Source organism: Oncorhynchus keta, chromosome 21 (genome assembly GCF_023373465.1).
Source record: "Oncorhynchus keta strain PuntledgeMale-10-30-2019 chromosome 21, Oket_V2, whole genome shotgun sequence".
Classification (NCBI taxonomy): domain Eukaryota; kingdom Metazoa; phylum Chordata; class Actinopteri; order Salmoniformes; family Salmonidae; genus Oncorhynchus; species Oncorhynchus keta.
This window is the reverse complement of record NC_068441.1, coordinates 12,975,744-13,000,527: the sequence shown is the minus strand read 5'-3', so window position 1 is coordinate 13,000,527 and position 24,784 is coordinate 12,975,744. Positions and strand designations below refer to the sequence as shown.

The 24,784-nt window shown below is 44.2% G+C and overlaps 2 pseudogenes; both read right to left on the bottom strand.

The window, feature by feature from the left end:
• Window positions 1–839: 839 nt before the first annotated feature.
• On the bottom strand, window positions 840–14,502 carry LOC118399849 (EGF domain-specific O-linked N-acetylglucosamine transferase-like; annotated as a pseudogene).
• A 29-nt stretch (window positions 14,503–14,531) lies between these two features.
• LOC118399848 (TATA element modulatory factor-like) lies at window positions 14,532–20,717 on the bottom strand (annotated as a pseudogene).
• Window positions 20,718–24,784: the final 4,067 nt, after the last annotated feature.

The following is a 24,784-nucleotide window of genomic DNA, read 5'->3' as shown; positions in this document are numbered from 1 at the left end:
TTTATTTTATTATTTTACAGCTTGACAGGTGTTACTTTGCAATCATTACAAATTTGGTCATCAAAAAAATATGTTGCCACTTTTTAGGGTTAAATTGCACACACAAAAAAAAGAGATCAGTTCTTTTGAAAATATTTATTTCAAAATGTTTCAATTGGCCTTGAAATGTAAAATGACTTCACAAGTCTTTGCAAAACATCGACCAAAAGGTCCGACTCCCTTTCTCATAAATAAAACATTGAGCTTTAGATTCATTCGATAGTTTGTGTGCGATAGGGACTACAAAACACCTGCAAAGACCATTCTGAAGTGTTGTTAAAACTGGTACATACACAACATTCTGAAAGGTACATCCCTGTCTGTCACACACAACTTTATCAGAAAATGCAGAAAATAAGCACATTGTTTAGAAATTAAACAAATGTTCTTTCTGGCAAACACACCAGTGGAAGCATGTAATACAAATTTGGCAATTGTTGTAAGGAGTATATACTTTTCTCTAGCAAGGAAAATGGTAGCAGGCACTCATAAGGTTTGCCAAGGCCATTTGATTGGTCTTCATTATCTCTATTGAGATGTACCCTGGGCTGTGTTGGCTTCACCTAACTGTCCCGTGTTCCTTCTGCTGCTGGGGGCCTACAGTTCATCACGGCTGAGCCGGGGCTTCCACTCTGGGTGGTTCAGGACGAAGTCTGCTGCTGGGGGCCTACAGTTCATCACGGCTGAGCCGGGGCTTCCACTCTGGGTGGTTCAGGACGAAGTCTGCTGCTGGGGGCCTACAGTTCATCACGGCTGAGCCGGGGTTTCCACTCGGGGTGGTTCAGGACGAAGTCTGCTGCTGGGGGCCTACAGTTCATCACGGCTGAGCCGGGGTTTCCACTCGGGGTGGTTCAGGACGAAGTCTCCTGCTGGGGGCCTACAGTTCATCACGGCTGAGCCGGGGTTTCCACTCGGGGTGGTTCAGGACGAAGTCTGCTGCTTTCAGCACCAGACGCACGAACTCCTCCACATCAAAGGTGTAGTTGGTGAATTTAGGATGCTCCCCCAGGGTGGGATGGTGACCCTGTGTGTGTGGGGGGGTGAAAGAAAGAGTCGTTATGAACACCGCACTGCAGGTCTGTGATTTGTGAGTGTGTGCGAGGCAACGCAAGTGTATATACTAAAGACAAAATGACAGATGAGTCTGGTGGTACATGCTGCAGCTACAGGTGAGGATTGGTAAGGTGTCTCTGGGGACCTGGGGCAGTGAGTTAGGTGGAGGTGGCAGGAGCGGTACTGGAGTGTCCCACCTTATCCTCTGGGAGCACTTTGTCCCTTTTTTGCCAAGTCGCATATCGGATCCCCCGCAGCCGAGCCAGATCTCGATAGCAGCTCTCATCCGGACAGTTATATCTGTGGAGAACAGATGCAGACACTTTATCTCCTGCTCTCACTCTCTTCTCTCAGTATGCCTCCCAGCCCTGCATGGCCCGGCCTGATGAATGCCTGTTTAATTAGGCCGTTATTCACTGCTGCACCTCATGGCTAAGGGCTAACAGAGCACAGCATGCTGCCAGACCCATCACACAGATAGCACTATATCCAGCACAGACGGCACAGGGAGTGCTCTGCCCTGTTGGCCTGTACTACACCATTCACAAAGCATGGAAGGACGGACAGACAGACAAGGATACAACGGAACAGACAGATACACAGACCCAGAAAAACCCAAAGACATAAAGCTGTTTTAGACACAAACAGACAGACTGAATAGTGTCACTCACAGCTCAAAGATGACAGCCCAATCAGGGAGGAAGAGCAGGTGAATAAGTCCCGCCCCGTGAATCCCGATGATGATGTCAGAGTTGTAGGTAATCCAGAGTTGTTGCAGGAATGGGACGTCCCTACAGACAAAACACAGTCATGAAACTTAACTTACTACTTAACTCATAATACCCCTACTGACTTCACTCCAACATAGTATACCACTCAATATTTACCCCACTCTAATAGCAGTGTGTCAGACAATAAAATACACCTGTTACTCAATTCCCTCCAGCAGCACCATATCATTTATCCACCAATAATGCATCTAAAGAACACATATTTTTCACACTCACTTGTATTTGTAATCCACCACTTTGACCTCGAGTAAAGGCCCGATCTTCAGGGCGTTTTTGAGCTGTATGAACACAGTGAGATGCATTCTCTGATCAATGAGAGGAACAAACACAGACACCGGCCGCATAAATCACAGGCATTTTACTCCGCCAGTTTAAATAAGATTTTAAATGGCCAGTTAAGAGCTGGAGGAGGCAGTAAATCAATTGAGGGAGGGAGAAGTGGGCAGTGCTGCCTCAGACTGGACTCACCTCCTGCTGATTTAATGTCTTGCGATAGTCTGTGCTGCGTGCTAACAACATGACACCAATCCTCCCCTCCTGAAACCAGGAGCATAAGGATCAGGAGTAGTCAGATGATATAAATAGGACATCTATATTGGATATGGTGCATTAACAGAAATCGCAAAAGATGAATTCCAGCATTTCACGTAATACATTTTTTTCTCAAACGTGTAAAAGCATTCGACTTTGTCGATTTTCAAAACAGTCTAAAAGAACCAGAGCTCTGTGGCCTTTTGCAAAACAGTAAATGCACTTTCAAAATGTGGTTGCCTTCTCAAAACATTAACACAGTATATTCATCAAAATGATATTATACCATCAAAATGGCAAATACATTCATAAAAACAAAAAAGATTGAGTCCAAGCACACGAAACAGAAAGTTTGTCTGTCTTTTTAAAATCCCAGTAGATCAATACATTTTCTTAGCAGTCACTAAATCATGATGATAAAAAATTGGAATTCCAACTATCCAAAGGAGTACAATCATGCATTTATGCATGTTTCACTAAACAATATACATCAAATCAAATATTATTCCTGAGAAAAAGTCTAATAAAAAATAAGCAATAAGGATTCATTCATCAGTATCAACACAAAGGTCATTGTTTTGTAGACTTTTCATTGGTGCACAGAAACACAACATAAATAAGGAAAGGTGAATACAACAGAAGAACACAACTGACTTGAATGTAAATGCCTCAACCCACATCAAAGCTCTATAATGGAAGGTCACATCTTTACATGTCGTAAAATAAAAAAATATCTAAACTTATTCCCCATTGCCTAGATCTTCCCCATTGCCTAGATCTTCCCCATTGCCTAGATCTTCCCCATTGCCTAGATCTCCCCTATATTATGCATGGTATGACACTGATGGGGTGATTTAGACATTAGTGCACTGGAAACAGTGAACACAATTTCACACATTTCTCTTCCAATTAAAACAATGTGTAAAATTCACTTAACAGTGAATGTTGTATTCAATGATGACATCTGTATTTAAAGTTTAGCAAAAGTGTGTCTAAGATATGCAACTCAGGTAACTCAGGCAAGAAAATGTTCTGAAGTTCTGTAAATGTATTTGAGCATTTGAACATTGCTACTATAGATACATTTCAAATCAGATCCCCAAAATGCTTGAATGTGATTTAGAAAAACTGTAAACCCATCCATAGCTTTTCAAGGACCTTAATCTCAATTTGATGTACTTGTAGAAAACTCCCACAACCAATAAGGGGCAGGCTCCCATCCAGAGATAAAGTGGGAGTTTTCTACAGTATTTTGTCTTACTTTTTTTTTTACACATTACATAGAGCTACAGCACAGAGGGTTTATATAACAAGTGAGAGAGTAAATGTCCTATACAGCATCACCATCTAGTGGTTAAAAGTCCTACAAAACTCAATTTCAGTCTCACTGGCATTGTACCATCTGAGTTGGAAATAGCCTCAGGAAGACAACTCCTAATGTTAAAAAAAGAGAAAATGTTAAAGTGATCAGCCACAAACCACACAGACTGTCAGGAGAAACCCAGAGGGAACACACCACCACATAATGCCAAATACATGCAGTTACCCAACTAGAAAAGCATATTAGATGGATGACATGAAACAGCAGTGTGTGCATAAGGAGAGCTGATATTGTGATGAGTAGAACACAATGGTAGAGAGGAGCAGTCTGCTGTCTCCCTGAACCATTAATCAGAGGGATGAAAGGAGGAGCTGAGAGGAGCTGAGAGGGGGTCAGGGCCGGGCACACCTCTTATTCAGCTGGGAGACGGTATCGCAAGCACTGCCATCTCACAGGAAGGCTGTTAGCATATTCTTAGCATCAGCCGAGAATACACAATGAGCTGCATCCTCGCAACCGTCTTCAGTGGTCGTAAAGATACAGTCAAATGCACTCAGTCTGGGGTCGTAAAGACCAGTAAAGCCTGTATCGGTGAGCTACAGACCAGTGAAGAAAAGGTGTGTGTGCATGTGTGTGTGTATGCGTGTGTGTCTGCATGTGTGGTCAGTATTCCTTAACTTGGGTCCATCCTGTGGAATGTTGAGTCGATATAGAACATACTGGGAGAAGGCCCTGAACATCACTTCACTGTGGCAGTCAGATATCTACCATTAACACACCAAGACAAATTCATTAGCTCCATCTGTCTGTCCCACGTGCACATACACAATGTCCCTCACACACACGCATGTACACACACACACAATGTCCCTCGCACACACACACACTCAATGTCCACACACACACACACACACACACACACACACACACACACACACACACACACACACACACACACACACACACACACACACACACACACACACACACACACACACACACACACACACACACACACACGCACATACATACACAATGTCCCTCACACACACACATGTACACATACACAATGTCCCTCACACACGCGCATGTACACACACACACTCAATGTCCCACACACACAATTTCCCTCGCACACACGCACAGATGCACAGTGAGAATTGTATTTGGATATAAATCTGACAAATCCAAACACATTCCATACCCACACAGAAAGACATTTAAAGCCATGCCAAGCACAGGTCTACGATTCCCTCCTACAGGCCAGAGCACAGCAGTCATAAATATAAACACATGAATATAAACATGACATAAGCAGCAGGAGCAATCCAAGGCATCAGATATGAGGCTAACCTATCAATATTTCACACCTCAAGGCTGACCCCCCCCTAGACCTAAGTATTTAAATGATACCATCTTTACACAAATCTCCTTGAAATTATCATTTAAATAACTTAAGAGCTGGAGATGATGAGTACATAGCATAAATATTTGACCCAAATGGCATGCTATGAGTTATGACCAAACTGGATAACAGATGATAAAAGAAAATGGCATGATGAGGCGAGAAGCATGAAAGAAAAAAACACAGACATAGAGCCTATGTGATCAAAATAAGAGAAGGCACGGAGGAAGGCATGGAGTCCGAAAGGCAGGGACAACCCAAGCAGCTCAAATGGATTCCGATTTCCTCATTGGCGGCGCAATCCTATCTCTATATTTTCATTACACATGAAGAGATACAGACAGAATACGAACCATAGGTGTGTTATAGAACAGCCCATATCTCATCCTGGGGAGCAGGGTAAACACCACGTCTTTGAAGCACACCTGTTTCAAGGTAATGGATACGTTATACAACTATGAACGACTCCCCCCCACACACACACACACACACTATCTCTTACCCTTTTAGTGTCAAAAGTTTTCAGATGGATGATGTCATAGTCAGAGAAAGCCTTCCAGGTCTCACTGAACAGATCCCCATATCTGTAAATACTCAGACAAGGAAGAAAAATACATCAGAAAGATGACTTTGAAATTCAGTTGCTTCATCGGACTGGCTAAACTTCATGTGAGATTTCATGGAGTATTATGAAACACAGTTTTGAATTATGGTATGTTTCATTAGAACTGTACTTGCCCAGCAGTCAGCCACCTGATTAAAGGTCCAATGCAGCCGATTTTATCTGAATATTAAATCATTTCTGGGTAAAAAATTAAGTATCTTACTGTAGTTTTAAATTTAAATTAACAAAGAGAAAATTATCAAGCGTGAATTTTGCTAAGACTTTCTGTGAGTGGTTTGAGTGGGGAGGAGAAAACTGAAATGTAGCGGTTATTGGAATGCGCGACCAAGAGGGTTAGAGAACAGTTGCTTCATGACCAAAAGTATGTTGACACCTGCTCATCGAACATCTCATTCCAAAATCATGGGCATTGATATGGAGTTGGTACCCCTTTGCTGCTATAACAGCCTCTACTCTTCTGGGAAGGCTTTCCACTAGATGTTGGAACATTGCTGTGGGACTTGCTTCCATTCAGCCACAAGAGCATTAATGAGGTCGGGCACTGATGTTGGGTGATTAGGCCTGGCTCGCAGTCAGCATTTCAATTCATCCTAAAGTTGTTTGATGGGGTTGAGGTCAGGGCTCCGAGCAGGCCAGTTAAGTTCTTCCACACTGATCTTGACAAACCACTTCTGTATGGACCTCGCTTTGTCATGCTGAAACAGGAAAGGGCCTTCCTCAAACTGATGCCACAAAGTTGGAAGCACATAATCGTCTAGAATGTCACTGTGTGCTGTAGCGTTAAGATTTCCCTTCACTGGAACTAATGGGACTTGACCAAACCATGAAAAACAGCCCCTGACCATTATTCCTCCGCCAACAAACTTTCCAGTTGACACTATTCACTCGGCAGGTAGCGTTCTCCTGGCATCCGCCAAACCCAGATTCATTCATCAAACTGCCAGATGGTAAAGAGTGATTCATGACTTCAGAGAACGCATTTCCACTGCTCCAGAGTCCAATGACACCGAGCTTTACACCACTCCAGCCGACTCTTGATATTTTCGGCTTGTGTGCGGCTGATTGCCATGGAAACCTATTTCCCAAAGCTCCCAACGAACAGTTATGGGGCTGACGTTGCTTCCAGAGGCAGTTTGGAACTCGGTAGTGAGTATTGCAACTGAAGACATGCGATATTTACACGCTACGCGCTTCAGCACTCTGCAGTTCTGTTCTGTGAGCTTGTGCGGCCTACCACTTTGCAGCTGAGCCGTTGTTGCTCCTAGACGTTTCCACTTCACAATTATAGCACTTACAGTTGACCAGGGAAGCTCTAGCAGGGCAGAAATTTCAGGAACTGACCTGTTGGAAAGGTGGCATCCTATGATGGTGCCACGTTGAAAGTCACTGAGCTCTTCAGTAAGGCCATTCTACTACCAATGTTTGTCTATGGAGATTGCATGGCAGTGTGCGCTATTTTACACACCGGTCAGCAACGGGTGTGGCTGAAATACTGTAGCCAAATCCACAAATTTGAAGCATGTCCACATACATTTGTATAAAGTAAGCATTTCACTGTAAGGTCTACTACACCTGTTGTATTCGGCGCATGTGACAAATAAACGTTGATATATAGTGTATCTCTAGCTGAAAAGACATGATCTAAGTGACTGATATTTGGTATTCAGCAGTCATAAAAGTATGTCTTATTTACTTTGAAGAACTACTAAAATAGTTATTTTGTCAGACAGCATAGGCAGCAGCTCTCTAGACGAGATGATGACTTGGAGTGAAATAAAGTAACCAAATAAAACAAATGTAATATACACAAATGAAATATTTTATTAAAGTCATGTAAATAAAAGATGGTTCATAAAGTGATAAGCAGCAATGGGCAGTCACACCATCACTTACCATCACGGGACTTAATATTATTGTTTTATTCTGTGTTGTAACAGTATTCAACCCACATAATGTATAGTGCATTTAATGTTTAAAAACAAAAAAAAATCTCAACCCGAAATCGACCTTGCTTTATTATCAAACTGAAACCGAACCGACCTTGCTTTATTATCAAACTGAAACCGAACCGACCTTGCTTTATTATCAAACTGAAACCGAACCGACCTTGCTTTATTATCAAACTGAAACCGAACAGACCTTGCTTTATTATCAAACTGAAACCGAACCAACCTTGCTTTATTATCAAACTGAAACCGAACCAACCTTGCTTTATTATCAAACTGAAACCGAACCAACCTTGCTTTATTATCGAACTGAAACCGAACCGACCTTGCTTTATTATCAAACTGAAACCGAACCAAACTTGCTTTATTATCGAACTGAAACCGAACCGACCTTGCTTTATTATCAAACTGAAACCGAACTGACCTTGCTCACAATTGTCAGATGAAAGGCCATTCCTTTCCATCTCGCTGTCATTTTCTCTCCCTCCCTCTATCCTTTGCCTCCACAGAGGGGGGAACAATAGACAGGATAAGGTTTCCCATAAATCATTCTGTTTTACACCCACTGCTTCACCTTAATCTCCTCCACAAGCAAGTGGTCAAATGTGAAACACAGCACATCGATACACAGCACTCTGGTAAACAACCATTCTCTTGCTTCTGTTTGTGCAAACACTTTTGGACAAAACATTCAGCTTGCGAGGTGACAGCAACATGGTGCAATCTCTAATTAGCCTATTGGAGGGCCCAGCTAAGCCATCACAATATTTCTTGCACTTATTCAGTCGTCTCAGATCAGTGAAATGGAGATGGGCTGCAGAATATTGCACTTACTGTGTCCCACATGAGGATTTTGATGTCTCTGCTGAAGGAGTTGTTGATGTGCTGGGAGATGTACAGGTTGACAAAGTCACAGAAATGATGGTACATGTTAACCCCTGCCAAAAACACACATTCATGTTGATCCATCACATCTATAATAATAATAATAATAATACATCTCAGTCAGTACCGCTGTTAAGGCTGTTATTATTTGTTTATTCAAACGTTTGGTAATTGTAACAGCAATGACATAGACAAGATGCTGGCTGTACAATTTACCTAGCTAGCAAAATGTTGCCTATTTTACAAACAAGTTTTAACAAGATCGCTAGATAGCTAGCCAAGGTAGCGACAAGCTAAGCTAGCTAGATAGTGCAGTTCATGTTCATGTTCATGTCCAGAAAGGTCTGGATTTACTTTTAAAAATGTTTATTGACTGGCAGACCATATACATGACTAGCCATGATATTTAGAATTGTTTATGCATTTCCCATTTGGCATGTCTCTTCTGTCGCAGTTTGCAGCAGCACTGACAGCTGTGTTGACACCACAACTCGGACGAAGTTCCGAACAGCACAATATGACAAGTCATGTCAACTTTTTTCTGCTCAATGATTGGACATTGTATAGAGTCAGCTGCGTGAAATAGGATGATTATATCTCTTGTGATGCAATGCAACTAAGTCGCAGGCTATTGTTTGGGGGGTGACACAAGGAGCAACACAGATGCAACATTGTTGCAACAACATCAATTATGTCCAGATTGCTTCGTGTGACCTCGGCTTTCCTGTGTCACTACCATAGAAATAGAATGCATAGATAGCCCATCTCCATTCTTGTCATTAATGACATAATAGCTGGACTGGCAGCCATTTTGAGTGTGGAAAAAGTTTTTAAAAAAATACAGGTTATGACAACGTCATAATTGTATGCATTAACGTTAGAAAATAAGCACATTCATTGGACCAGTGCCATTGCTAATACTACAGGATTAGTATTGAAAACATGCCATGCGGTAATAAAGTGGCTATAGATCATCTGAAAGACATTTAAATAGAATGACATTAAAACAGTTAGGCTATGTGTTTGCAGACTAGTTAGCTGACATTCACTACGTTGGTGTGTATTTTCCACTTTCATGGCAAACTTTCTGTACTGCTAACATTCACTTCCAGTCATTTTCGCTCCGGTGCTGGTCCAATGAATTTGTTTATTTCCGAACGCTTCTGCATGGAATTATTATATTGCCTTAACCTTCTCAATCTTCAACCTAGACCATGCCAGAAACTAAAGGCCGGAAGTTTACCCTTCAATCTGAGTCAAAAAATACATTCCATTTCATGAGCCACATCAGTTAGCATCATTTGAATGAACAGTCTACATTACCATGGCAACCCAGCATCAGATGATAGAACATTTCAAAATATCATGGAAATGATTGCATCACTATACCAGGCAGCCATTGCGAGTGTACCCATGAGCTTGCAGTCAAATTGCCAGGGTTCCAAGCATGTTGGGCGGCAGGTAGCCTAGTGGTTAGAGCATTGTAAGCGAAAGGTTGCAAGATCAAATCCCCGAGCTGACAAGGTAGAAATCTGTCTTTCGGCCCCTGTTCCTAGGCCGTCATTGAAAATAAGAATTTGTTCTTAGTTAAATAAAGGTTAAAAATAATAATAAATAAATGTTCTATTAATTTTATTTATTTATATATACGCAAACAGAATGTGTTATTTGATATTGTACTAAAAAGGCATGAAGACTGTGCCCACCTGCATCAAGCTTCATGAATACAGTAGGTTTCTCAAAGATGATGTCACAGTGCTCTTCATCTTTACATTTACATTTACATTTAAGTCATTTAGCAGACGCTCTTATCCAGAGCGACTTACAAATTGGTGCATTCACCTTATGACATCCAGTGGAACAGCCACTTTACAATAGTGCATCTAAATCTTTTAAGGGGGGTGAGAAGGATTACTTTATCCTATCCTAGGTATTCCTTAAAGAGGTGGGGTTTCAGGTGTCTCCGGAAGGTGGTGATTGACTCCGCTGTCCTGGCGTCGTGAGGGAGTTTGTTCCACCATTGGGGAGCCAGAGCAGCGAACAGTTTTGACTGGGCTGAGCGGGAACTGTACTTCCTCAGTGGTAGGGAGGCGAGCAGGCCAGAGGTGGATGAACGCAGTGCCCTTGTTTGGGTGTAGGGCCTGATCAGAGCCTGGAGGTACTGAGGTGCCGTTCCCCTCACAGCTCCGTAGGCAAGCACCATGGTCTTGTAGCGGATGCGAGCTTCAACTGGAAGCCAGTGGAGAGAGCGGAGGAGCGGGGTGACGTGAGAGAACTTCATCTATGGGTTTCAAGTCCAGCTCTGTGTATGTCTGGAGTTCACCATAACTTGGGAGGGGAAAACGAGCATTTTTCAGAGTTATCATGCCTGTGTTATTCATAGTCACAGACATGACCATCAATCAATCAAATTGAACCTTTTTACTTTTGTTACAGAGAGAAATGTTCTTAGTAAGAAGAAACCTTAATATGAATCTCACAGTTCAGAGAGGGTCATAAGAGGGTCATAAGGAATCTATGTTTTGTCTCACCAGGACTCACCAGGACTGTGCTCTCCTTCTGCGGCCAGCGCTCGGCGGTTCAGACTGCAAAGCCCCCCAATCTCCCCCTCCTGGAGAAAGCCCTCCTTATACCTGCAAAGAAAACACAGGTGAGTCCCACACTTTAATTTTATCATCATTTCTTTCATTAGGCCAAGAGGAGGGTCAGTCATACTGCTTTCACCTATCCTGCCTTGACGATGAAGAGACAAGCAAATGTAAGAAATAAAAACGGAACTACTAGGATTCTTCGCACACAGTAAAACAAGGAATCCAGATGGGACTCTAGATAAGACGTGTCCCCAAGGGTACACTGACCTCTCATGACCCCTACGAGGGTTCCGCAGGTCCAAGTACAGATTGGTTGCCCTGCAGAAGCGAGTGTGGCGGATGCATTTCAGAGACGAGTCTCCCTAGAAATAAAATGTGAACATTTAGCAAACGTATTTTCTGTTTATCAGTGTGGATTCCTGAGTCCTGTGTGCAGCTGCACTAGAGGAGGAAGGGTTTACAGGATTGGTGGCCTTGCAGAGAGTCGTCATCTCACTGAGGCGCTCCCTGACGTAACCAAAGTCTGCCTGTTTCCAGAACAGCTCCTGGGCTGCCTCCAATGAGCTGGCCCTAGGGAGGACAAAGAGCTCTGTAAGGTCAAACCAGTGGCAGAAATAAATTATGCACATCCACATGTATGACAAGAGCTTGACACAATATGCTAATTAATAAAATGAAACAATATTCTTGTTCGTGAATGGAGAGAGTGGGATTGTATTGTACCATCTGGAGTCAACCCTGGTGCAGACAGGATAGCCAAAGCAGTTCTCTGGGGCACAGTTCTTCTCATAGCCCCAGCAGGCCGACACATCCAGCAGAGCATCCTGTTATAAAACATTAAAGGGTGGGGAAGGGGGAGGCATAAACTAAAAGACGTGCTAAACACTTGGATGGAACTAAAAAGACCCCACTAAAAACAGCCTACTTGTACCACCGTGATACACAAAACATCAGTACGTGGTCACTGTCAAACACTGTAAGCTTTCAATTGTTTTAGGCTTGAGCTCTAAACTTACTTCCTGTTCACAAGACTATAGCTGCTTAGACAAGAGACTTAAAATGAGCTAATCCCCCTCCACCATGTGTATGATGATAACAAACATGGTAGTCATAGGGCCCTATTACTGACAATAATAATAATCAATTACATTTGCAAATTTGCTCTTCATTATACAAGAATAATTTCAATGTGCATAAAATCAAATAAACATAAAAATAGTTTAAAAAAAACAAATACTGTATATCTAACCATATCAGGAAAGCAACAATCAAAGTATTTGAGGTAAGGACATAATGGTAGGTTCCGCCAATGGAGATGAGCTTTTTTTTTTAAAAACAATGGTCTGAACAGCGCTGAGATTATCAGGAAGAGAGTTCCATTGGTGTGGTGCATGGGAGGAAAAGGCACAGTCCCCCATGGAGAAGTTTGGAGTGGCTTGAACATAAGGTGTGTGGAGGTTCATAGGAGGAGAGCAGGTCTGACAGGCAGGCGAGTCCAATGAATAATAACACCGTAATAATAACACAGTAGCTCACCCTGTATTATTTTTTTTAAAACTATGACAGTACAGTTATTACTTTAAAGGGGCAGAGCGGGTCCTCTCCACAGAGCCTGGCCACTCTCTTGTTATTGCGGGGGAAGTAGATGTGGTGCCGTGGCAGCGCAAGGCTGCTGCAGTGGAGTGGTGGTTTGTGATTTGTGATTTTTGATCCTGTGTTGGATTATTCGCCCTGTGTGTTGGGTTGACCGTGTTTTTTGTGCACCGGAGAATAAACTGTCAAATATCTGAAACCTGCTCTCTGCGCCTGATTCCACCCACCTTGATAAAACGTGACATGACCAGGAACAGGATCCTGCACCTCTCAGATTTGACTTGGTTTGTTCCGGCACCTATTTGCCCAGATCTGGTACCTCTCGCGGCATGATTAATTAATTATTCCACTGTTCACACTTTAGACATTCGAATAAAAGCGATCAGTATTAAAGAAGTTGACTCTCAGGAGTCAAATGGAGAGTCATTGTGGGAGGCTAAAAAATGTTTTTATCTGAGTATGTGCTTCATATTATCACATAGGTAGGAGGCCTTGTATATTCTCATGCATGTTCTGCTGTAGCCTACATTGATTTATTTTATTTGAAATTCTATTCCGATATTGTGATATTTGTTCTACTGCTACATTGATGTCTTGAAAATGATATGGAATTCGGGTCTTGGAAGCCCTACAGCTGGGTACAGTATGTGTGCGTGGGTGTTCTGCAGTGTCAGCTAAAAATGTAGAAAATAAATCAATGTAGGCTACAGCAGAACATGAGAATATATTGGCCTCCTACCTATGTGATAATATGAAGCACATACTCAGATAAAAACATTTTGGGTGTTCTGCAGTGTCCTCTAAAAATGTTGCTGGACAATGATGTCTAGACAAGTAGGCTATAAGAAATGTAGACCTGTGTAAACACCGCAGCTATACTCAAGTACGTGGGCATACTGAAGTAACGTAAAATGCTTTGAATTAATTAGCACCGTGGAGGGTGCTGTCCGTTTCACCACCGTTTTAGGCCTCTTGGCTGCTATGTTGTTTGACCATTTTTTCGTCTCAATCTGATGCTTTTGAGCCCGTGGGGAAACACCACGAGGCTTCAAAAATATGCTGAAGTTGTTAGAATATGTACATTCAGAGTCTTTAATAATAACACCAATAGGCTAAATGTCGAATCACATAATTATGGCATGTTTATGGTGTAAAGTGTTGCTCCCTTAAATTAAAGCCGTCTAGACTTTTCTCTGGGAGTGTCACAGGCCGCCTACTGTATCAAATTAATCAATTGTTGCTTCCACAACACAATCGTTATATTGATTGCTACAATGGAACACACGCTCTGAACCATACACGCACAGTGACTGACGTATTATCCTATTTTCACAATTTGTTCACCAATATATAATTATCTGTAGGTTACGGGGTTCTATCACTGCTCCAGAGCTCCTTACCAAGTTGCAGCAATATTATTCCATGACCATTACAAAACGCCCCTAATGAAACGTCTGGATTAGTAGTTTCACTTTGCTCGATAAATCATCCCGGCCCGCTACACTGATGTCATCAATTTGGAACGTTTTGGTGGCACTGCTATGGCTGGTACACAGCTAAATAGATTCCAGAGTGAAAAGTGATAGAACCTGCAAACTTCCAAAAACAACTTCTCGTGAATAAAATAAAGTTTATGTGGTCGATCAGAAGACTAAACTACACATGTATTAAACCTGGCGCTTACCTTCTGCAAACTAAAATGTTGAAACTCCAGGTCGCCATAACACCACCGGCACGCAGTGTACTATTAGTCACAAGGTGGAGATGTAGGATGTAGTTGGGTTTTGTACATGTTCTTGACGTCTCAGCTCCTCTGCCTCCTCAGTCTTCTCTCCATACATCTGGAGGATGGTGTAGCGTCTCAGCTCCTCTGCCTCCTCAGTCTTCTCTACATACATCTGGAGGATGGTGTAGCGTCTCAGCTCCTCTGCCTCCTCAGTCTTCTCTCCATACATCTGGAGGATGGTGTAGCGTCTCAGCTCCTCTGCCTCCTCAGTCTTCTCTACATACATCTGGAGGATGGTGTAGCGTCTCAGCTCCTCTGCCTCCTCAGTCTTCTCTACATACATCTGGAGGATGGTGTAGCGTCTCAGCTCCTCTGCCTCCTCAGTCTTCTCTACATACATCTGGAGGATGGTGTAGCGTCTCAGCTCCTCTGCCTCCTCAGTCTTCTCTCCATACATCTGGAGGATGGTGTAGCGTCTCAGCTCCTCTGCCTCCTCAGTCTTCTCTACATACATCTGGAGGATGGTGTAGCGTCTCAGCTCCTCTGCCTCCTCAGTCTTCTCTACATACATCTGGAGGATGGTGTAGCGTCTCAGCTCCTCTGCCTCCTCAGTCTTCTCTACATACATCTGGAGGATGGTGTAGCGTCTCAGCTCCTCTGCCTCCTCAGTCTTCTCTCCATACATCTGGAGGATGGTGTAGCGTCTCAGCTCCTCTGCCTCCTCAGTCTTCTCTACATACATCTGGAGGATGGTGTAGCGTCTCAGCTCCTCTGCCTCCTCAGTCTTCTCTCCATACATCTGGAGGATGGTGTAGCGTCTCAGCTCCTCTGCCTCCTCAGTCTTCTCTCCATACATCTGGAGGATGGTGTAGCGTCTCAGCTCCTCTGCCTCCTCAGTCTTCTCTCCATACATCTGGAGGATGGTGTAGCGTCTCAGCTCCTCTGCCTCCTCAGTCTTCTCTACATACATCTGGAGGATGGTGTAGCGTCTCAGCTCCTCTGCCTCCTCAGTCTTCTCTCCATACATCTGGAGGATGGTGTAGCGTCTCAGCTCCTCTGCCTCCTCAGTCTTCTCTACATACATCTGGAGGATGGTGTAGCGTTTCAGCTCCTCTGCCTCCTCAGTCTTCTCTACATACATCTGGAGGATGGTGTAGCGTCTCAGCTCCTCTGCCTCCTCAGTCTTCTCTCCATACATCTGGAGGATGGTGTAGCGTCTTAGCTCCAGCTACTACAACACAGTCAGTCACACAACGCGGGCTCAGAGGATAACACTAGATCTATAGTCTCAAGAGGGCTAACTCTATTGGACTTTTCGTTATCTGTGACTAGCTGCTTATAAAGCTCTGTCCAGCAACTCATCTTACGAGATGTTAGTTTTCACAACTAACATCTTGTATTTAAGCTAAATAATCACAACAGCGATTTACCCTAATATGATTAAACTGTCTTAGTGGTACTTCTATGAATGAATCCTCTCCTCACCTGAAGTTGCACTTTCAGTGTGGAGATCTCCTTCACACTGTCCTCCATCTCCTCATTCTGATTGGTCAATCTGACCATCTCCTCCGCCATGGAAAAGCGAGTCGTCTCCAGACTAGAGATCTCCAGCTAAGGGGGCAGGCAAGAGAGCAAAAGAGGGAAGAATGAAAGAGGAAAGAAAGAGGTAAGAAAGATCCTGGCAAGCAGTTTTTCAGCAACCTTCAGAAAGTATATTTGAAAATCAGACACTTCATGGAAAACTAGAAGGCATTTGAAGAAATGCATGTAGGACAGTGGTACTCTTGCAGTGGTAGTCCTCAAAGCAATGTAGAAGCAGTGTCAGGCAGGCAGTTGGTACCTGTAGCTGCTCTCTCTCCCTCTGAGTTTCAGATGGGACTGCAGGTTCTCTATGATGCTGGAGCCTCCACTGAGCCAAGCCGCCTCAAACAAGTTGGTCCCACTCAAAGACATAGACATGGTCATCGTCCCCAACGACTGATCCAGAGAGTACTCCTGATGAAATACAAAACAGGTCTCTCTTGTTAACCATCCAACCTCAAGCGAGCCAAATATGCAAACTAGCTCAGATTTGTCCCTTTGCCATAAGTTCCCTATTCCTTTTACTGAGGTAACCATCCCTAATACTGGGCAAACAAATGGAGGTTGGCTGGGTGTGAAAGGGTAAATTGTGTGCCTGTGGCGAGTACCTGGGAGGAAGAGGAGTGCAGGCCTGTGTGGTCTACTGCACTGATGGAGCTGGAACGGGACTGGGAGGGGGTAGATGAGGCTGGGGGCTCACCCACAGACTGAACCAATGACTTCCACTCCTAATGACAGAAACAGCATGTCATTTTCCCTCCACACAGACTGATTTAAGAACAGACACAAAAGGTTGGTCATTCATATCAAACAGAAATCGATAGATATCTACCTTTCCCTTGAGGGTCTCTTGTGCTATAGGTAGCGTTTTTTCCTTTCTTGCTCCAGGAGCAAACTGTGGTCCTGACAAGATGTAGAAAGCTCCTGTTACAAACTAAAGTAAAGGTTCTGTTCTCACCTACTCGATCTGAAATGCTCTTCTCCAGTTTCTCCCATGATGCCGTCTGGCCAACCAGCGAGGCCTGCAGGTTGTCAATCTGTCTGAGCAAGGGCTGTGTTGCTGAGGTAACACTCTGACTCAGCTCCTGGGTCCTGGTCTCCGCCCCCTGCAGTCTCTAAAGACCACCGGTAAACACATCAGTGTGTAACCTTTGACCCCTAACATACAAGCATGGCTGCGCCTTACAGTCAACTCCAAAGAAGTAATGAGGAAAACAGGCCTGTGTGAGTATCTGCTGCAGGTTACTGATCTCCTCCCTCAGGTAGTCTTCTTTCCTGGCCTGCTGCTGTTCAGCCCTCTGCAGAGCCAGCTGCAGATCAGCCACCTGGTTGACCAAAGCATCCTGCTGAATGTGGGCCTCCACCAGGGTCAGAACCAGCTCCTCCTTGACCTGGGTTTCCCTGCTCAAAACAGCTTCCTGTGCCTCGCTGGCAAGGCTGGCCTTGGCTTTGTGCAGCCCTGCCAGTTCCCTGAGATCACATACACCCCACCATGTCACTACATGGCTTGGAAATATGAGTTGGTGCTTCTGTGACCATCTTTACCCATCAGAATGTTGTGTCTTTGTGGGATTTCTAAATGACAAGCACATCCGAAGCAGGAGTTGGAAAAGTAGAGTTATTATTTGTGTGAAGTATGTATTCTTACTTGTAGGAGTTGTTGAGGGCAGCCTGCAGGCTCTTATTGTTTTCCTGGTGTTCCTCTGAGTCATACTGGAGATTAGTCATGTCCTTCTCCTGGCGCTCCACCACTATGTTCAGCTTGTTAATGTTGTCCCTGTGCTGCTTCTCCACCTCCTCCTTCCCATCAAAAGCTGGAGACACACACACACGACCAGGCATGGTTAGATACTAATGGGCATTCAGGATCAGGACACACTTCTGATGACCACAAAGTATTGCGACTTTTCTATAAAATTCAACATTTTGAAATATATTTCCCCTGACCTGCTGTAGGTGTTCGAGCTCTTCCTCCTGCTATTTAAGCATCTTGTTCTGTTTGGTGATTTTAGTCTCACTCTCCTTCACACGCAGCTTCTTCATGATGTTGGAGTGTTGCAGCTGCTGCTTGGACAGCTTCTCACCCTCCTCAAGCAGTCCGCGGATCTGCTTCTCCTTCTCTCTGAGGATCTCCATAGTCTGGTGGACAGCTCTTCCCTCATCCCCTTAATCTCCTATGGAGTAAACATAAGAGTAAAAAGACTTGAGACGATGCTTGAAGAAGGTTTTTTTTGCATTGTGACTATCATTGTCACTAATGTTCAGTTAGATATATGACAAAATCTTAAATGAGTTCTTAGGCAGTGTGTTAGTTCTTAGTTTGTTTTACCTTGTTGGCAATGTCTCTCTCCTTGCATGCTAGCTGGGCTTTCCTCTCGGTGTCTGCGATGCTCTGTGTGAACTCTTCCTTCAGAGACTGAACACTAGAACTCTCCTCCGTAAGACCAATCACCTCACTGCGACACACACAGAGACTCCTCAGTCTCACAAAGGACCATCCTTATCCAAACACCATACATACCCTCCCATTGACAAAACCAAGAGGACATATACTCACCGACAAACAATTAGTTTCTTTAGGCTATTCTAATATAGACCATGCAACTGAACAAAAATATAAAACACAAAATGCAACTATTTCAAAGATTTGACGAGTTACAGTTCATATAAGGATATCAGTCAATGGAAATAAAATAACTAGGCTCTAATCTATAGGTTTCACATGACTGACAGATACACATCTGTTGATGACAGATATCTTTTTAAAAAGTAGGGGAATGGATCTGAAAAACAGTATTTGGTCTGTCAACTACTTGCCTCATGCAGGGCCATGGAACATATCTCCTTCGCAAAGAGTTGATCAGACTGTTGCTGTTGTTCCACTCTTCTTCAATGGCTGTGCAAAGTTGTTGGATATTGGCGGGATCTGGAACACGCTGTCGTAAAGGTCGATCCAGAGCATCCCAAACATGCTCAATGGGTGACATGTCTGGTGAGTATGCAGGCCATGCAAACATGAGGTGATGGTGGCGGATGAATGGCACGAAAATGGGCCTCGGGATCTCATCACGCGGTATTCTAATTGCCATAACTAAAATGCAATTGGGTTCGTTGTCTGCCACCATGCAGCACGCTGTTCACAACGTTAACATCAGCAAACTGCTTGCTCACACAACGCCACACACGCAATCTGTCTGGTACAGTTGAAATGCCAGTGGCCATGTTGGAGATGTCTGTAAGCATTTGCCCACGGAAGTCGGTAACGACGCCGAACTACAGTCAGGCCAAGACGACAAGCACGCAGATGACTTTTCCTGAGATCGTTTCTGACAACTTGTGATCTGTGATCTTTAATTTCAGCTCAGGAAACATGGGACCAACACTTTCTTTTACATGTTGTGTTTATATTTTTGTTCAGTATATTTCCATTGGTTCGTTTAGAGAATGCTCCTTTCTGCTCTTACATGACATTTTCAAACCTGGATTTTGCCCAATGTCAAGATGTGGATACACACTGTTTAAGGTTGTCACACTCTTCCTCTAGCCTTGCCTTGTCTTCGCTGATTGTCAGCAGCTGTAACTCCCTCTTCTCAAGGCACAGAGGAATTCTGGAGCTCTATCTGAGTGACCATCGGGTTCTTTGTCGCCTCCCTGACCAAGGTCTTTCTCCCCCGATTGTTCAGTTTGGCCTGGCAGCCAGCTCTTTTTATTTTATTTAATCCAATTTGGACCAGGGCTGTAACGTAACATGTAGAAAAAGGAAAGGGGTCTGAATACTTTCCAAATGCACTGTACTTTGGTATATGAACATGACTGCCCAACAGTGCCACGATTCTGCTCTCTATGATTTGGTATTTAAAGTCACACAAACCCATGCACATTGACACACCACACACTGTTTTTAAAAAGTGGTGTTTCAAGTTGCAAAGGTCATGTTGTGGACCGCTGTATTACCTTTTGAAGCCCTAGAATCTGACAAGTTGACACTCCTCTTTTCTCCTCTGTAATTGGTGGGGGGCTGCTGTTCCTCTACGTCCTCAGGATTCTCACCATTAACAGGTGTGGCACTGCGACCACTCTCCTCCATCTCATTCTTATCCAGAGACTGATCCTTCATTGCTTCTGTTAGCACCTCCTATTCTTCCTCTTCCTGTTTCTCCTCCTTCCGTACCTGTGTGGGGGTCGCAACTATGACAGGAGGTGAGGGCATGGGTCCTGTGGTGACAGACGCCAGCGTCCGGTTCCCTGGGATCTCATCGTCAGAGTTGACTTCACTGACACTGCGGCTGTCCAAAGACTGCATGCTGAACGAGTCGATGCACTCAAAGACATCGGAGGAGGAGCCGCAGCACTCGGTCAGCTTGGCGTAGTCCTCCAGGCAGGAGAAGTCTCCACAGGCAGATGTTGAGAGCAGCTGGAAAGAGCCCTGCATCAGGTGGCCTGCCTTGGCCTCTGCAGTCTCTTGCCTGGAACTGGCCGAGCTCTCACTCTGCACACTTTCATGGTCCAAAACCTCTATGTCACTAGTGGTGGAGGTGCCTGAGGAGAATGTGCTGACAGGAGGGGAGGGGGTGTTGCTCTGTCTGTCCTCTGATTTCAGGGAGGGTGCTTTTCTCTGCTTGTCCTCCATTTTGTGGTCTTTGGGCTCCGATAGGATTTCCTTAGGGGTGTGGTAGGGAAAAAGTCGAAGGGGGACTCCAGTTCAGTGTTGCTGGGGGGTTCAGAAGTGTCAACAACATCATCATCAGGTTGGCTGTCTGAGGGAGTAAATGGTTGTTCTGTTTGTGCATCCTCAGGAACAGCAGTTGTATCCTCTACAGTTGATTCTACCTAACTCTCACTGATTAGTGGACTGTCAGTGTCATTATGAGCATCACCCTTTTATTTATTTATTTATTTATTTATTTATTTTTATTTCACCTTTATTTAACCAGGTAGGCAAGTTGAGAACAAGTTCTCATTTACAATTGCGACCTGGCCAAGATAAAGCAAAGCAGTTCGATAGATACAACGACACAGAGTTACACATGGAGTAAAACAAACATACAGTCAATAATACAGTATAAACAAGTCTATATACAATGTGAGCAAATGAGTTGAGAAGGGATGTAAAGGCAAAAAAGGCCATGGTGGCAAAGTAAATACAATATAGCAAGTAAAACACTGGAATGGTAGTTTTGCAATGGAAGAATGTGCAAAGTAGAAATAAAAATAATGGGGTGCAAAGGAGCAAAATAAATTAATTAATTAAATACAGTTGGGAAATAGGTAGTTGATTGAGCTAAATTATAGGTGGGCTATGTACAGGTGCAGTAATCTGTGAGCTGCTCTGACAGTTGGTGCTTAAAGCTAGTGAGAGAGATAAGTGTTTCCAGTTTCAGAGATTTTTGTAGTTCGTTCCAGTCATTGGCAGCAGAGAACTGGAAGGAGAGGCGGCCAAAGAAAGAATTGCTTTTGGGGGTGACTAGAGAGATATACCTGCTGGAGCGTGTGCTACAGGTGGGAGATGCTATAGTGACCAGCGAGCTGAGATAAGGGGGGACTTTACCTAGCAGGGTCTTGCAGATGACATGGAGCCAGTGGGTTTGGCGACGAGTATGAAGCGAGGGCCAGCCAACGAGAGCGTACAGGTCGCAATGGTGGGTAGTATATGGGGCTTTGGTGACAAAACGGATTGCACTGTGATAGACTGCATCCAATTTGTTGAGTAGGGTATTGGAGGCTATTTTGTAAATGACATCGCCAAAGTCGAGGATTGGTAGGATGGCCAGTTTTACAAGGGTATGTTTGGCAGCATGAGTGAAGGATGCTTTGCTGCGAAATAGGAAGCCAATTCTAGATTTAACTTTGGATTGGAGATGTTTGATATGGGTCTGGAAGGAGAGTTTACAGTCTAACCAGACACCTAAGTATTTGTAGTTGTCCACATATTCTAAGTCAGAGCCGTCCAGAGTAGTGATGTTGGACAGGCGGGTAGGTGCAGGTAGCGATCGGTTGAAGAGCATTCATTTAGTTTTACTTGTATTTAAGAGCAATTGGAGGCCACGGAAGGAGAGTTGTATGGAATTGAAGCTTGCCTGGAGGGTTGTTAACACAGTGTCCAAAGAAGGGCTGGAAGTATACAGAATGGTGTCGTCTGCGTAGAGGTGGATCAGAGACTCACCAGCAGCAAGAGCGACCTCATTGATGTATACAGAGAAGAGAGTCGGTCCAAGAATTGAACCCTGTGGCACCCCCATAGAGACTGCCAGAGGTCCGGACAGCAGACCCTCCGATTTGACACACTGAACTCTATCAGAGAAGTAGTTGGTGAACCAGGCGAGGCAATCATTTGAGAAACCAAGGCTGTCGAGTCTGCCGATGAGGATGTGGTGATTGACAGAGTCGAAAGCCTTGACCAGATCAATGAATACGGCTGCACAGTAATGTTTCTTATCGATGGCGGTTAAGATATCGTTTAGGACCTTGAGCGTGGCTGAGGTGCACCCATGACCAGCTCTGAAACCAGATTGCATAGCAGAGAAGGTATGGTGAGATTCGAAATGGTCGGTAATCTGTTTGTTGACTTGGCTTTGGAAGACCTTAGAAAGGCATGGTAGGATAGATATAGGTCTGTAGCAGTTTGGGTCAAGAGTGTCCCCCCCTTTGAAGAGGGGGATGACCGCAGCTGCTTTCCAATCTTTGGGAATCTCAGACGACACGAAAGAGAGGCTGAACAGGCTAGTAATAGGGGTGGCCACAATTTCGGCAGATAATTTTAGAAAGAAAGGGTCCAGATTGTCTAGCCCGGCTGATTTGTAGGGGTCCAGATTTTGCAGCTCTTTCAGAACATCAGCTGAATGGATTTGGGAGAAGGAGAAATGGGGAAGGCTTGGGAGAGTTGCTGTTGGGGGTGCAGTGCTGTTGACCGGGGTAGGAGTAGCCAGGTGGAAAGCATGGCCAGCCGTAGAAAAATGCTTATTGAAATTCTCAATTATGGTGGATTTATCAGTGGTGACAGTGTTTCCTATCTTCAGTGCAGTGGGCAGCTGGGAGGAGGTGTTCTTATTCTCCATGGACTTTACAGTGTCCCAGAACTTTTTTGAGTTAGTGATGCAGGAAGCAACTTTCTGCTTGAAAAAGCTAGCCTTGGCTTTTCTAACTGCCTGTGTATAATGGTTTCTAGCTTCCCTGAACAGCTGCATATCACGGGGGCTGTTCGATGCTAATGCAGAACGCCATAGGATGTTTTTGTGTTGGTTAAGGGCAGTCAGGTCTGGGGAGAACCAAGGGCTATATCTGTTCCTGGTTCTAAATTTCTTGAATGGGGCATGTTTATTTAAGATGGTTAGGAAGGCATTTAAAAAATATATCCAGGCATCCTCTACTGACGGGATGAGATCAATATCCTTCCAGGATACCCCGGCCAGGTCGATTAGAAAGGCCTGCTCGCTGAAGTGTTTCAGGGAGCGTTTTACAGTGATGAGTGGAGGTCGTTTGACCGCTGACCCATTACGGATGCAGGCAATGAGGCAGTGATCGCTGAGAACTTATTTGGTTAGGATGATATCGATGAGGGTGCCCGTGTTTAAGGCTTTGGGGAGGTACCTGGTAGGTTCATTGATAATTTGTGTGAGATTGAGGGCATCAAGTTTAGATTGTAGGATGGCTGGGGTGTTAAGCATGTTCCAGTTTAGGTCGCCTAGCAGCACGAGCTCTGAAGATAGATGGGGGGCAATCAGTTCACATATGGTGTCCAGAGCACAGCTGGGGGCAGAGGGTGGTCTATAGCAGGCGGCAACGGTGAGAGACTTGTTTTTAGAGAGGTGGATTTTTAAAAGTAGAAGTTCAAATTGTTTGGGTACAGACCTGGATAGTAGGACAGAACTCTGCAGGCTATCTTTGCAGTAGATTGCAACACCGCCCCCTTTGGCAGTTCTATCTTGTCTGAAAATGTTGTAGTTTGGAATTAAAATTTCGGAATTTTTGGTGGTCTTCCTAAGCCAGGATTCAGACACAGCTAGAACATCCGGGTTGGCAGAGTGTGCTAAAGCAGTGAATAGAACAAACTTAGAGAGGAGGCTTCTAATGTTAACATGCATGAAACCAAGGCTATTACGGTTACAGAAGTCGTCAAAAGAGAGCGCCTGGGGAATAGGAGTGGAGCTAGTCACTGCAGGGCCTGGATTCACCTCTACATCGCCAGAGGAACATAGGAGGAGTAGAATAAGGGTGCGGCTGAAAGCAATAAGAATTGGTCATCTAGAACGTCTGGAACAGAGAGTAAAAGGAGGTTTCTGGGGGCGATAAAATAGCATCAAGGTATAATGTACAGACAAAGGTATGGTAGGATGTGAATACAGTTGAGTAAACCTAGGTATTGAGTGATGAAGAGAGAGATATTGTCTCTAGAAACATCATTGAAACCAGGAGATGTCATTGCATGTGTGGGTGGTGGAACTAATAGGTTGGATAAGGTATAGTGAGCAGGACTAGAGGCTCTACAGTGAAATAAGCCAATAAACACTAACCAGAACAGCAATGGACAAGACATATTGACATTAAGGAGAGGCATCCTTAGTCAAGTGATCAAAAGGGTCCAGTGAGTGGAGAGGTTGGTTGGGGGTCACGGCGATTTAGACAGCTAGCCAGGCCATCGGTAGCAAGCTAGCATAGGATGGAGGTCTGTTGTTAGCCACCTCTTGCGTTCCGTCAGTA